Source organism: Balaenoptera musculus, chromosome 2 (assembly GCF_009873245.2).
Source record: "Balaenoptera musculus isolate JJ_BM4_2016_0621 chromosome 2, mBalMus1.pri.v3, whole genome shotgun sequence".
NCBI lineage: Eukaryota > Metazoa > Chordata > Mammalia > Artiodactyla > Balaenopteridae > Balaenoptera > Balaenoptera musculus.
This window is the reverse complement of record NC_045786.1, coordinates 13,615,902-13,632,449: the sequence shown is the minus strand read 5'-3', so window position 1 is coordinate 13,632,449 and position 16,548 is coordinate 13,615,902. Positions and strand designations below refer to the sequence as shown.

At 37.1% G+C, this 16,548-nt stretch overlaps 1 protein-coding gene across 1 annotated transcript in view; it reads right to left on the bottom strand.

Moving 5' to 3' along the window:
• Positions 1-16,548, bottom strand: part of DNAJC1 (DnaJ heat shock protein family (Hsp40) member C1) — a 196,804-nt gene that overhangs the window by 12,237 nt on the left and 168,019 nt on the right. The window lies entirely within an intron of this gene.

Sequence of the window (16,548 nt, the reverse complement as noted above, 5' to 3'; positions counted from 1 at the left end):
TTTTCATAATTACCTTATTACCTTTACTGGTGTTCTTTTTCATGTGGATTCAAATTACAATCTGGGGTCACTTGCTTTCAGATTGAAGAAACTTCAGTTTTTCTTATCTTGAAAATTTTTTAATTTTGCATTCATTTTGATAAATAGCTTTGCTGGACGTAGGATTTCTGGTTGGCAAGTTTTTCTTTGAGTACTCTGAATATGTTATTACACTGTCCTGGCCTACGTGGTTTATGCTGAGAAGTAAGCTGTTAATCTTATTGGTGTGTGTGGGGGGGTTCCCTTGTTAGTCACAAGTCATTTCTCTCTTGCTGCCTTCAAGGTTTTCTCCTTATTTTTGACTTTCAGCATTTTTATTATGATGCATCCTTTGTGGATATCTTTGAGCTTATCCGACTCAGAATTCAGCAAGTTTCCTGATGTATATAGGTTAGCTTTTTTCAATATATTTGGGAAATTTTCACCCACCATTCTTTGGACTTTTTTTCCCCTCCTTTCTCTCTCTCCTCTCCTTACTCCCATTATGCATATGTTGGTGTTGCTTAATGGTGTCTCATTTTTCTCTGAGGCTCTGTTCACTTTGCTTCTTTTGTTTTTCTCTCTGTTCTTCAGCTTGAATACTCTCTGTGGAGCATCTCTAGTGAATTTATTTATTTATCTTTGGCTGTGTTGGGTCTTTGTTGCTGTGTGCGGGCTTTCTCTGGTTGTGGTGAGCAGGGGCTACTCTTCGTTGCGGTGTGCAGGCTTCTCATTGTGGTGGCTTCTCTCGTTGCAGAGCACGGGCTCTAGGCATGCGGGCTTCAGTAGTTGTGGCACTCAGGCTGTAGACCGCAGGCTCAGTAGTTGTGGCACACGGGCTTAGTTGCTCTGCGTCATGTGGGATCTTCCTGGACCAGGGCTCAAACCCGTGTCCCCTGCATTGGCAGGCAGATTCTTAACCACTGTGCCACCAGGGAAGTCCTCTAGTGAATTTTTAAAATTTCAATTATTGTACTTTTTAACTCCAGAATTTCCACTTGGTTCTTTTATTTCTTTTAAAATAATTTCTATCTCTTTATTGATATTATTTGTCTGATGCAACACTGTCATTATATCTTCTCTTGTTTCTTTCATCATTGTTTCCTTCAGTTCTGTGAACATATTCACAAGGGTTACTTTGAAGTCTTTTTCTGTGAAATCTGACATTTGGTCACTCTTATAGGGCAGCTTCTGTTGCCTTCTGTTTTTCTAACGTACGGGTCATATTTTCCTGTTTCTTTTCATGGCTCATTATTTTTGTTCAAAACTGAACATTTAGATAATATATTGCAGCAATTCTGGTTAGTGATTTTTCTCTCGCCACACCCTTCCCCAAGTTAAGGTCTGTCGTTGTTATTTGCATGTTTATTTAATGGATGGCTGGATTTATCGAGGCCTACGCCCCTCTGCCCCCTACAGCATTAAGCCTCTGATGTCGCTCCTCAGGTACTGCAGGTATGGGTATCCCCAGTCATCTTGGGATGCTAGTGGTATTTGTAGGACTCTCTTCCTCTCTTTACCTGACCACACCCATTAATAAACTACATTAACTGCTGGCTTATGCTTTATTGTTTACAAAATGCCCCAGGGCATAAATTGCTCTACGATCAAATCAAATCAAATCAAATTGTGGCTCCTTTGAAGGAATGGTTTCTGAAGGCAATGTTTGATATTTATTCTGACTCCTGGAGGACTCCTCCTAGAGAAGGAGTTATTATCCATGAGTTGGTTTGAGAATACATGGTTAGTTATTCCTTGTACTGACAGAGAATTCTGAATACAATACATGTCTTCCTTGGCTTATGATGGAGTTACAGCCCAATAAACTTTCAACAAGTTTCAATAAGTTGAAAATGCTTACAATACACCTAACCTACTGAACATCATAGCTTTTAGCCTAGCCTACCTTAAACATGCTCAGAACACTTACATTAGCCTAAAACTGGACAAAGTCATGTAACACAAAGCCTATTTTATAATAAAGTATTGAATATCTCATGTAACTTATTGAATACTGTACTGAAAGTGGAAAAAAGAATGGTTGTAAGTGTATCAGTTGTTCACCCTCATAATCACTTGGCTGACCGGGAGCTGCAGCTGCTGCCACTGCCCAGAATTCTATTTCTTTCCTATAGATCTAGATAACTTCAATTACATGGGTGTCAGTTTGCTTTTTTTTTTTTTAAAGGTATAATTGACAAATAAGATTGTAAGATATTTAAAGCGAACTACATGATGATTTGATATATGTATACATTTAAAAGGATTCCCCCTATTAAGTTAATTAACGTATCGATCACCTCATATATTCACTTTTGTTGTTGAGAACATTTCAGTTCTACTCTTTTAGCAAATTTCAATTCTATAATACAGTGTTATCAACTGTAGTCACTATGTTATACATTAGATCCTCAAACCTTATTCAACTTACAACTGAAAGTTTGTACCTTTTTACCAGCCTCTCCCTATTTCCCCCATCTCCTAGTCCTGGCAACTGCTTTTCTACAGTTTTTCTATGAAGCTTGACTTTTTTTTGGCTGAATAATACTCCATTTTGTGTGTGTGTGTATAAACACATTTTCTGTATACATTCATCAGCTGATGGACACTTAAGTTATTTCCATACACTGGCTGGCTGTTGTGAATATTGTTGCTATGAAATTGGGAGTGCAGATATCTCTTTGAGATAATGATTTTGTTGCCTTTGGATATATACCCAGAAGTGGGATTACCGGATCATATAGTAGTACTATTTTTAATTTCTTGAGGAACCTTCATACTGTTTTCCATAGTGGCTGTACAAGTTTACATTCCCACCAAAAGTCTACAAGGGTTTTCTTTTCTCCACATCCTCACCAGCATGTTACCTCTTGTCTTTTTCGTAATAGATATCCTAACAGGTTTGAGGTGATATCTCATTGTGGTTTTGATTTGCATTTCCTTGATGATTAGTGATGTTGCACATCTTTTCATATACTTGGCCATTTATAGGTCTTCTTTGGAAAAAACGTCTATTTAGCTCTTTTGCCCATTTTAAAATTGAAATTTTTTTTTTTTTTGGTATTGTGTTGTGTGAGATCCTTGTATATTTTGGATATTAAGCCCTTATTGGATATGTGGTTTGCAAGTGTTTTCTCCCATTCCATAGGTTTTCATTTTGTTGATGGTTCCCTCGCTGTGCAGAAGCTTTTTAGTTTGATGTCGTACCACTTGTTTTATTTTTGCTTTTGTTACCTTTGCTTTTGGTGTCAAATCCAAAATAATCAACACCAAGACTAATGTCAAGGGGCTTACTCCCTATATTTTCTGCTAGTTTTATGGTTTCAGGTCTCATGTTCAAGTCTTTAATCCATTTTGAGTTAGTTTTTGTGTACAGTATAAGATAGAAGCCTGGTTTTATTCTTTTACATGTGGCTGTCCAGTTTTCCCAACACCATTTATTGAAGAGACTATCCTTTTCTCATTGTATATTCTTGGCTTTGTCAAAAATTAGTTGCCTGTACTAGAAAAATAAACCAGTGGATTTATTTCTGGCCTCTCTATTCTGTTTTTCATGCCAGTACCATACTGTTTTGATTACTATCACTTTAAAAGTTGAAATCAGAAATGTGATCCCTCCAGGTTGTTCTTCCTTCTCAAGATTGCTTTGGCTATTTGGGATCTTTTGTGGTTCCATACAAATTTTTGGACTGTTTATTTCAGTGAAAAATGCCATTTGAATTTTGAGAGGGTTTACACTGGATCTGTAGATTGCTTTGGGTGGTATGGACATTTTAACAATATTAAATTCTTCCAGTCATGAACACAAAATATCTTTCCATTTATTTGTGTCTCATTCAATTTCTTTCGTCAGTGTCTTAAGAGTTTTCAGTGTATAGATCGTTCATCCTCTCGGTTAAATTTAAAACTAGCACTTTATTCTTTTTGATGCTATTGTAAATAGAATTAATTTCTCTTTTTGATAGTTTGTTGTTGGTGTACAGAGTTACAGATGATTTCTGTATACTGATTTTGTAGCTTACGATTTTACTGAAATAGTTTATTAATTCTAACAGTTTTGGTGGAGTCTTTAGGGTTCTCTATATGTAATATCATGTCATCTGCAAATAGAGATGACATTGGAGGTGACATAGTCATCACCAAATTTACTTCTCTCTGATAGATATAGATGACTTGGATGATAACATGAGTGCCAATTTAGTCATGAATGTTTAGTATTACTTCTCTCACCTATTCTATAATGAATTTTTCAGTTACTCATTCTGCTTTTATATCATGTGCAATTGTAGACGGTATGGTCTCTGTCTGACTTAATGGAGATTTATGACTTTTTGCTAGCCTCCTTTTGGGAGAAGACCTATAGGTCCATACAGACAAGACTTCTCTTCTTCCTCAGTATGTGAACAAATAATACTGTGGGCTACTGGCTTAGGTGGGCTTTTGGATAACACTACCCACATGTGTATTAACAGTTACATGGATTGTAGAATTGTAGGGAAATTTGTTTCATCATGTTCTGATTCCAAGCAGAAAATACTTTATAATCCTTCTTCTTAATGTAGTTATGCCTAAAGCTATCTTTAAAATTCTTATGAAACGGGGGCTCTATGATCAAATCTGGGATATATAGGTTAGGGTGGAGTGAATGAAAAAAACCTAAAATAGGTTTCATTCCTTCCAGTGAGAACACTGATGAAAGTAACAGAAAATTAATTAACAAAATGAAAACTATATTCCATAGGGTACAGTTAGGATCAGTGGATAGTTACATAGTGGCACATTTCTACTCAACATACAGAAGAGTTTTCCATTTTTCTGAGCTATATAAAGTGTATACTCATATTCCTGGCATCCTCAGATAACTCAGAAAATAAATGTTGGCTATTAGTGATAACCTCAAGTCATATTTTTCAAATTCTGGCTGACTTAATGATATTTTAAGTATTCTAATAATAAAAATTATGTAACTGTGAAGTTCATTACAGTTGGGCCTCAAGTAACATAGGTTTGAACTGAGCAGATCCACTTACGTGTTTTTTTTTTTTCAATAAATATGTACTAAACTACTACACGATCCACCGTTGGTTGGATCTGAGGAGGCAGAACTATGATACACAGGGCTGACTGTAAAGTTATATGTGGATTTTCAACTGTGCAGGGGACTGGTGCCCCTAATTGTCATGTTGTTCAGGGATCAACTGTATTTTCATTCAGCTGTATTAAATTTTGGCCAACTTTCTGCTGAATCTAGCACTCATTATAACCAGGAGCTACTGTAGTTTTCAAATAAAAATGGCACTCTGTTACCTGAACATTAAATAAACCACCTGAAAAATGTTTCCAGCTGGTAGAGAGCAGTGCTGTTCATTCTTATTATTTCTCCAATGTCTTTAAATTTTTCTCTGGATCCTCTGTCTGGATAGAAAATACAAGAAATAATAATAGTGTACATCTTAATCATTGAAAAAGAGGGCCTTCCATTAACTTCCTGATCACCTCTATAAGTAATGTAGATGGCCATTACTGGGAGAAAATACTTATGCCAACAGACAGTAGTAGTGTAGTTTTACAGATATTTTTAGTCTATCAGCAAGATATTGCAACAAGCCAACATACATTCACCCACTTTCCTCTTTTTTAAATGGGTTACCCAAATTTTTAGCACAAGGAAGCAATTCTACATTGCATTAACACATTAGCATCTGCTCAAGGGTCACCATCTATTGACTTGCTGCATCTCTAAGCTATACATAAGACAGAGTTAAGCAAATAATTCAGGGTAATAAAATAAATCTCACCATAAAGTACAATGCTATCCCCACACCATAGATTATACTGTGAGAAACCAGTTCCTTCATGAATAAAACATCCATGGTATTCAAAGTGAATATCATTGTAACTAGTAAATTAGATCTAGACTTTAAAGTGGATACTATCCTCTTGGTAAGATACAGGGTTCTGATGAGTGAGTACAAATTACAAACTCAATATATTAGTAATATAGGACACTAAATAAGATCCAGGAGAAAACATATAAAAATGGTAAATGGGAGATATATATAGAAAAATTTTCATGCAATCTGCAAGTATGCTTTGCTTGATTGAGTCACTGAGGAAGATGAACAAGTGTTCAGTTAGAGCTTAACGAGATGCTGAATATTTCTGTGGTTCAAATATTCAAAGGAAAGCAACTGTTTTTGGAGCTCTCTGGAGTTACAGCCCCATGGACTGGCCAGTGTCTTGGGGCATGAAATACCTTGCTCTCAAATTTATCCTCCTTTGGCCCAGAACCTCAGAAAACCAAGATATTTCACTTTGAAGATGATATTTGATCTAGGCATGGCTGACAAAGAATAGTGCTGTCCTACACACAGGGTTAGGGTGTAAAAATCAAGTCTTTGCTGAACTAAGAGGACAGTGTGGCTTAAATAAGAGTCAAACAATCTGGGTTCTAGTCCCAGGCTGCCATTAACTAGCTCTGTGGCCTTGAACTTTTGTCCCTTTCTAGAACTCACATCTGTAATAAGTGATTATTATAGTGATTTACAATTGTGTAATGGTTCATAATAACAAAGTATTTTCATGATGCTATCACATTTCACCTGCCAGCTACCCCGTGAAATTCATATCACAGGTGAAGAAACTGAAGCTCAGAGTGATATGGGGACCTACAAAATCACACAGCCCATAAATGGTAGCATAGGACACCAAAGCCACGTTTTCTTTTAAATTCTGTTCTCTTTCCACTTTACTTCTTTATCCATAAAACAAAAGATTGCATTAATGATTTCTTTTTACATCAAATATTCTGTGATTCACTAGATGTGACATTATTTTAGTATTATTATTTTTTTGGCTGCACCACATGGCATGTGGAATCTTATTTCCCCAACCAGGGATTGAACCTGGGCCCTCTGCAGTGAGAGCATGGAGTTCTAACCACTGGACCGCCAGGGAATTCCCTAGATGTGATATTATTAATGAACTATCTTTCAATTTAGGTGAATTAAAAGATTTATTAAGTATAATATATATTAATACTTAATATATATATTAAGTATTGACTTAGCATATCACTGTACTGAGAACAGTGGTGTATGTGTAAGATCTAGTCTTATCTACCTCAAGGAGCTTCCAATGTGGTTATTCCTTTGCATACTCATTCAACAGATTTCCAATTAATTAGGACTGTGCTTATAAGAAAGAGAATCATTGTTTATTGCTTTAAAAGTTTTTTACTTCTAAATCAATTTTGGCTAAAGTAAGGAAAGAGCAATCCAAAACAGGCTTGTGTATTGACAGTTTGGGAGTCTGGCCTCACCTCTCATGAAGGCCAATTCTGTACTGCTTTACCTGAGTTACTGCCAATCACCAACTAGGTGAATTTAGTAAAGATTCAAGCCCTTTGTACTTTGATTTCCCCAGTGTGTGTCACAGAGATCTGTTGGTGATACCTGTCACCCTACTGATGTATAAACAGGCTGGGTGGATATCTTGTTCCTCTCTCTCCACTATTCTGTTTGCCCCTCCTTAAGCTGTGTCCTCTGTGGAAGAAGACAACTGAACCAGATAAAAGGAGGACATTCTCTGGAAAGGGTCTGCAAGTAGTTGTTATTACTTTGCTAGAACATTCAAATTAGCCCTCAAGGCCCTTTGATGGGGGAATACAGACGGACAAAAATATTAATAGATGGCTCTAGAATTCCACTAGTAAAGCTGTTTTCGGTGAGGGGATGGTCTGGCAAGTGTTTCAGTAGAGGCTGAATGTTCCTACTGCCCTCCCGGCCTAGGTGTCAGCTGTCAAGTACCTTACTGTTTTGATTACCATAGCTTTATAACATATTTTGAAAATAGGACATGTGATGCCTCCAAGCTTTGTTCTCTCTCAAGATTGTTCTGGCTATTTGGGGTCCGTTGTGGTTCCATACAAATTTTAGGATTTTTTTTCTATTTCTGTAAACCAATAAAGCTCTTATAATAAAAAAAAAATTAAGAAGAATGAGGTAGGCTTATATATACTGACATGGAAAGATATAAAATATTTTTTCTTTACATTTTTAAAAGTAGTTTTAAAAACCAACGTAATACATGCACACAGCTTAAAAAAAAAAAATCAGTTTACAACAAGGGCTTCTGATGAAAAGCCATGTACCCTATACCCAGAAGCATGCATTTCTGTTCACAGTCTTTTTTTGAAATTTTAAAATATTTTTTCTGAGCATTGTTTTTTTAAACCATTTAAAAAAAATTGAAGTATAATAAATTTACAATGTTGTGTTGGTTTCGGGTGTACAGCAAAGTGACCTGGTTACACACACACACATTTTTTTCAGATTCTTTTCCATTATAGGTTATTACAGGATATTGAATATAGTTCTCTGTGCTATACAGTAGGTCCTTGTTGTTTATTTTATATATAGTAGTGTGTATATGTTAATCCCAAGCTCCTAATTTATCTCCCCCCTACCATTTCCTTTGGTAACCATGAGTTTGTTATCTATGTCTGTGAGTCTATTTCTGTTTTGTAAATAACTTCATTTATACAATTTTTTAAGATTCCACATATAAGTGACATACGATATATTTGTCTTTCTCTGACTTACTCCACTAGTATGATAATCTTTAGGTTCATCCATGTTGCTCCAAATGGCATTATTTCATTCTTTTTCATGGCTGGTAATATTCCATTGTGTTCATATACCACATCTTTATCTATTCATCTGTCAGTGGACACTTAGGTTGCTTCCATGTCTTGGCTATTGTGAACAGTGCTGCTATGAACACTGGGGTGCATGTATCTTTTCGAATTAGAGTTTTTGTCTGTTCTGGATATATGCCCAGGAGTGGGATTGCTGGATCGTATGGTAGCTCTATTTTTAGTTTTTTAAGGAACCTCCATACTGTTCTCCATAGTGGCTGCACCAATTTACATTCCCACCAGCAGTGTAGGAGGGTTCCCTTTTCTCCACACTCTCTCCAGCATTTATTATTTGTAGAGTTTTTAATGATGGCCATTCTGACCAGTGTGAGGTGATACCTCACTGTAGTTTTGATTTGCATTTCTCTAATAATTAGTGATACTGAGGTCTTTTCATGTGCCTGTTGGCCATCTGTATGTTCACAGTTCTTCTGATGCTTACAAGTACACATAATTAACTAACAGGCTTTTGGTATATTATATCCTGAATTCAGCCTCTTTTTCCCACCTCTACCAATAAGCCCTGGTCCAAACCACCGCTGTCTTTTGCAGGGACAACTGAAATAGCCTCTTACTTGGCCTGCTTCCTGCTCCCACACTTGCCCTGCCACAGCATCTTCTCCACAGAGAAGTCAGAATGACCCTTTTAGATCTTGCACTCCTTTGCTCAAAATCTTCTGGTGCTTTCCTGTCTCACTCAGAGTAAAATCCAAAATCTTTACCTTAACCAAGGAGGTCCTAGGTGGTCTGGTCCTCCACTATCTCTTGGCCTCATCTTCTCTAATCCCCCCTGCTCACTCCTGGTCAGCCATATTGACCTCTTTGCTGGACTCTGTGCACCCCAAGCAGGCTCTTGCCTCAAAGCCTTTGCAACTGCTGTTTCCTCCACCTGGAATGCTTTCTCAGACAACCTCGCTCCCTCAGTTGCTTTGTGTCTCTGCTCAAATGTTACCTCTTAGAGAGGACTTTCCTCAGAATCCCACTTGAAATTGCACTCCCTAGGTTAGGTCTCTAACCTCTTACTCTGCTTTATTTTTCTTCATGGAGCTTGTCACTGTTTACAATTTTTATTTTACTCCATATGTTCGTGTTCTTTCCATTGTGCTTCACTGCCATTCTTTAGGGCAATTGTCTTTGCCTGCATGGTCGCAGCTGAGCTGCAGGCAAACTGGTATTCCAGTTCAGTGGAAGGGAAAAGTGAGCAAGAGCTCCTAGGGACACACATTACTTCAATTGTGTTCCTCTGAGAAGAAATCAGTAACCTAGCCATAGCAGAGCTTGGAGGGCTTGGAAGTGCAGTGTTTGTGGGCAAATATGTGCCTGCCTTCTCTATTACTAGAAAAGGGGATAACATATTTTAATGGACAACTTGCCATAGTCTTCCACAATTTGTTGATTTTAAAAATTGAAAAACCATCTGAAAGTATATAAAATGTTTAAAATATGAAAAGCCATTACGTAAGATCTTACATAACTGTGATATGGTAAACATTACTCACTGTAGAGATAAGTACCGCACTGTGATCGCACTTCTTGTGTCACTTAAAGGAGAATGTTCTCAGTATCAAATTCCCTTGCTGTTTCTATCGTTCCACTTTTTACTGCACAGGCAGATTGTGGTTTCTGTAAGTTGAAGGTCTGTGGCAACTCTGTTGAGAAAGTCTGTGGGCACCATTCTCCCAGTAGCATCTGCTCGTTTTGTGTCTCTGCGTCACATTTTGGTAATTCTCACAAAATGTCAAACTTTTTCATTATTATTATATTTGTCACAGCGATCTGTGATCTTTGATGTTACTACTGCAAAAAGATTATGACTCACTGAAGGCTCAGATAATGGTTAGCATTTTTTTTAAGCAATAAACTATCTTTAATTAAGGTAGGTATATTTTTTGGACATAATGCTATTGCACACTTAACAGACTACAATATAGTGTAAACATAACTTTTATATGCATTGGGAAACCAAAAAATTCATGTGGGTCGCTTTATTGTGATATTTGCTTTATTTCGGTGGTCTGGAACTGAACCTGAGGTATGGCTGAACTTAAATTTGGACTATGCCTTTTTTGTATGGTTTTCCGTTGGTGGAGTTTCTAGTTGCCTTTTGTTCACGTGGTTGCTCTCTCAGTCTTTTGTTCTCCTGCTCCAGCGTGGACTTTCTGCGCTCTTCGCCTGCTGTATCGCTGTGGGGTCTCAGGATTTCCATTCACTGGGCTCAGTCCACTATTCCGAGGATTCTATGTCTTCCTCTTTGGTGACTTATCCCTCATTTGCTGGAGTGCACTCTCGGGAAACTGTCTTAAGAATGAGTCCTCGCCCCACGTATTTACCATCATAGCTGGTTGGTCTGTTCTAGATTCAGAACCATTCCCCCTTGAACTGTGAGGCCAGTGTTCTCTTGTCTCCTGGAATCTAGTGCTGCTAAGCAATCTGCTGTCACTCTGACCTGCCTTACTTTGGAGGTTTCTTCTCCCTAGGAGCTTTAAAGATCTTCTGTGTAGTCTCAGTGTTCATGCGTTGTTGGTCTCAGGTGTTTCTGCATCCTGGAAAACTTCATTGTATCATTCATTCAAAAATGCTCTCATGTCTGTTTTCTTTGTCTAACTGGAACTCCTTTTAATCAGATTTTGACCTTTTGGACTGATTCCCTGTATTTCTTGTCTTTTTGTTCTGCTCTCTAGGAGATTTTCCAGATGATAATTTTCAACCATTCTACTTCATTTATTTGGATACTTAGCTTTGTTCTGATTTTTTTCCATAGCACACTTTTTTCTTTGTTTTATGAATTCAATATTTTCTTGACTCTCTAGATCAGGGGTCCCCAACCCCTGATTAGGAACCGGGCTGCACAGCAGGAGGTGAGCAGCGGGCGAGTGAGTGAAGCATCTCACTTCATCTGCCGCCCCCCATCGCTCACATTACCGCCTGAACCATCCCCCCCCCCCGCCCCATGTGTGGAAAAACTGTCTTCCACGAAACGGGTCCCTGGTGCCAAAAAGGTTGGGGACCGCTGCTCTAGATGTTAGAAGGCAGGTATAATGAACTAATTCTAGAAGGCTGGTATAACCCTACCTAAAGATATCCAATTAACAAAACACCAAGAATTCTAGAATATTTTTACTTTAAGATATATAAATGCAAGAATCCTAAATAAATTAACAAATCAAATCCAGCTGTTTATTGAAAGAATAATATTATATGACCAAGTAAACTTTATCTTAGAAATACAAAGGGGGACCTTGGTAATATATTCATCCTTATTAGGTCATATGATCATGTCAAAGGATGTTGAAGAAACCACTGTTAAAATTTCACATCTATTCCTGAACACAACTGTAATAAATTAGAACTGGAAAAATTAAAGTGAAGAAAATTTCCCTAGCATAATAATGGATTTCTCATATCAATGACTAATATTAAAATTAATGACCAAACATTAGGTTTTCTTATTAAAATGTTGAGCAAAAAGTCTACATGAATCACTATTACTGTAATATAACATTTCTCTGGAATTGTTAGCTAATACACTCAAATAAGATAACAAAAGATATAAAGAAAATGGCAAAGTATTATTTGCAGAAGGTAGGACTGTCGGACTTCCCTGGTGGCGCAGTGGTTAAGAATATGCTTGCCATTGCAGGGGACACAGGTTCGATCCCTGGTCCGGGAAGATCCCACATGCCACGGAGCAGCTAAGCCCATGCGCTGCAACTACTGAGCCTGTGCTCTAGAGCCTGTGAGCCACAACCACTGAAGCCTGTGCACCTAGAGCCCACGCTCTGCAACAAGAGAAGCCACCTCACGGAGAAGCCTGCGCACTGCAACAAAGACCCAACACAGCCAAAAGAACAACAACAAAAAATGGTAGGCCTGTCTATCCTCAAATTAACACAAACTCTATTCGAAATAAGACCAGTAAGTAAGGAGGCAAGTTATAAAAATCAGTGCCGTACCACTTTTCACTTACTTGATGAGCAATGATGAAAAACAAACGTTCTGTGTTTATGAGACTATGAGGAAGTGTCCTCTCATTACCACCAGGGGCATTGTATAATATTATAACCTCTCTGGAGGCCAATTTTAGAGTCACCAAAGGTTCTAAAAACATCCATAGTCTTGAATCAAGCATCTCTACTCCTAGGCATACAAGCTAAGGTAACAGATATAAATGGAAAGATGAATGAAGAAAAAAAGGGAAGCAATTTAAGTGACAGTCAATCACTCGGGTGCTCCTTAATTATATCCAGACAACATGGAGTATTGTATAGGTGTTTAGAAAAATGATGTGGATCTTTGCTGTCGCAGAAAGAAGCTCATAGCAAAGTGAAAAGGGCAGGATACAGATTAATACTGTTAAAATTATGTAGTCATATGCCTACATAAGAAGACTAAAGTCTGGAAAGACATACAACAAAGTGTGTGTGCGTGAGAGAGAGATTTGATAACACATTAAATTATTATCATCTATTAATATCAGATTGAAAACTGATTATTAGATTTTAGTGACTCATCTAGCAAGAAGAATGGTACAAAGGACCCCTTCCTTTTTAAAACGTACATATCTTTGAAGGTCGTGGGGTTGAGTAGGTGAGGGAGCGAGAGGAGCAGCGATCAGGCTGGTCAGGAGAACGGCTATGGCAGGAAGCCCGACGCACCTTTGCAACCTGTGTAGGACAGTCTGACTCTAAGAGTAACAGCAATAATTCATTTGCCAAAATATATACGAGTTAAATTGCTAAATTCTACTCCGGATAAACACAAGGAATGTTATTAGCTTTGTTAAAAAATTAATGCAAAGTCTATTTTAACTGAGATATACCTAAACTGTAACACCTACTTTATTATAGATGAAGTATTTTAAATGTTAACATATGCCTTTCAGCATTATATATACTATATATTTAGTTCACTGACAAAAGTTTATTTTCTATTGAATAATCTGCTTACATTTTTTGAAACAACTGCCATAATAACATATAAATATTCCCCCAACAGGTATCTCCTCTATCTCCTCTCTAGTTGTGGCTATATAAAATAAAACTGGGAATTTTATTATTCTCCCTCCTTTTCACCTGCATATGAAATGCTTATCTAACTACACATCTCACAGTGGCACTAAGCTAATTACAAAAGTCTGTTTAAATCTATCCACCTATCTTTTGTTTTGCTACCTACCTGGGCCTTTTCCAAGCAGGCAGAACATCTCCAATCAGTCTGTTATCACAACTAGGATGCAGGGGATTAGTGACTATGGAGAGAGGCAGAATCAGTTTACATCCTTACAGGCAAGAGAATGATATTACTGCACAAGCAAGAAATGTGAGGCTCCCTGACCTTAATTTAGAAAACCTGCAGTTAATAATCACACTAAAGTTGGTTTTACATGCCAGTTTTTGTTTCCTGTTTTTACAATTTGAGTGTCCTTTGTGGTTACCAAAATTATTTGCTAAAAGGCATATATAAACATTTAAAATATTTCATCTATAATAAAGTAAGTCTTACAGTTTAGGTATATCTGAGTTAAAATATACTTTGCATTGATTTTTTTTTTTTACAAAGCTAATAACATTCCTTGTATTTATCCAGAGTAGTATTTAGCAATGTAACTAGTGAATTACGACAATTAATACACTGAAAACTCCTTTCTTAATTGAGGAACAAAATGGGTTTTTCACTGTAATCTGTCAACCCAAATAAAGAACATATAGATTCCACCACAGCACACTCTTACCCCTCCCAAAAAGGTCAACTGTTTCTCGAAGGAAAGAGAACTCAGCCTGAAGCTACACATTTAGCAAGGAAAACGGGTCAAAGAACAGATGTGCAGAGCTGGGGAGAATTGGTACAGGTGATCCGGTCAGTATGCAGAGGTTCCAATAACAGCAAACTCAACTTGGTTTCTTTTTTCATAGTCGAACACTTAATGAAAACAAATCTAATTAACATCATAGCCAAAAAAGAAGTATAAGTGATCTTCTAAAGTGTGGTTAGCTTTCACTTAACATTCTACTAAAGGAACTGTATTAGCCAAACCCATCTCAGCTGCTTCAATGTAACTCACTGTGTGTTCGGTAAAATGAGTTTTGTCTTCAGACACTTGTTCTCTTTTAGAGAGAGAGTGCTTTACAGTTTGTGTTTGTGTGTGTGTTACTGAAATGAAATGTACAGTTTAGCTATGGAGATGATGCTCACAGGATGAAAATACAGTGTGAGTCTATATATGTGTATATACTGATATAGAAGAAAAGTTACAGGGGCACTTTTGGTGCCCAAAATTTTAGGTTTACTAAGTATTTCCATGGTACTTTTGGTATTATGAAAATAGAACTAATACTTGGAGGGGGAAAAAAAAAATCGCAACAAGTCATGTTTGCTACTTCCATGATAAAAGGAAAAAATATCTATTACATGGAATCAGTCTCCCTTGGGTAAGTCTAGAAGAAGAAGAAGAAGAAGAAGAAGAAAAAACTATGGGATGAATTTGCAAAAGTGTGAAAAGATGCCTTTACCTACACCAAGGCTGCACTAAGACTGCTCTTGTAAGTTACGTCGATTTTCTAGATCTATGATACTAAACAGCCATCCCAAGGCTCTGTTGGTTACATCATGTATATTAGCATTTAAACTTTCATCTCTCGGGCTTCCCTGGTGGCGCAGTGGTTGAGAATCCGCCTGCCAATGCAGGGGACATGGGTTCGAGCCCTGGTCCGGGAAGATCTCACATGCCGCACAGCAACTAAGCCCGTGCACCACAACTACTGAAGCCTGCGCACCTAGAGCCCGCAAGCCACAGCTACTGAAGCCTGCACACCTAGAGCCCTGTGCTCTAGAGCTCTTGTGCTCTGCAACAAGAGAAGCCACCGCAATGAGAAGCCTGCACACCGCAACAAAGAGTAGCCCCTGCTCGCTGCAAACTAGAGAAAGCCTGAAACGAAGACTCAGTGCAGCCATAAATAAATAAATAAATAAAATTTATAAAGAAAAAAGTTAAAGGCAGTGCTATCTTCAACGGAGACACTAAATTAGTGAACTATTCTCTCTCTCTCATCAGCCAACTGAACTAAAAGTTTTGAGGCCCTTTTAAGCCAATGCCTGTTTTATAACTTTCTAAAAAGTATTTCAGTAATTTTTGTTAATCATTATATTAACAGTAATTATATACTTAGAGGATCATAGTACTTAAAACATCAGTAACCATGGAACATCTTTAACCTGGTCAGATATTTACTGATAAGGCATTATTAACTTATTTTTTACAAACAACCTTACAACAAGATAAATGCACATCCCAGCAACATTCTTAGCAGAGGAAAAGGTATCCTTATGGTTTTCCTCCAGTAACCTAAGATAACTGGTCTCATCATGAAATAGCCAAAAAAAGTTATAAGATACAAGGGCTAACTTTCCACATGATCAGACTGACTTTTAAGTCAAAATAATGTAAAACATCTTACAAAAATTTTTATGTCTTTAAAATGTGATTTTAAAAAGTCCTACCATATGGTAGTAAAAACATTCATATATAATTTAAAATTCTCAAAGCAGCTTCTATCTGAAACGGAAAAAAAAAAAAAAAAAAACCCCAAGAAAAAAAATTGACAGTAATACGTATTGTTTCTAAATTAAAAGGTTATTTTTTTGGTAGTTGTGCTTACTAATTATTTTGCAGGGTTTTTAAATTGTTCATTATCAAAAAAGACCCAAAGTATACTAATACAATTGAGAACATGAGAAATCTGAATCTTTGCTTTCAGTATCCTTAGATATTTTAGAGCTATAGGATTTATTTTAAAGTAAATTCAGTAAAGAATATTTACTATCATTTATGAAAA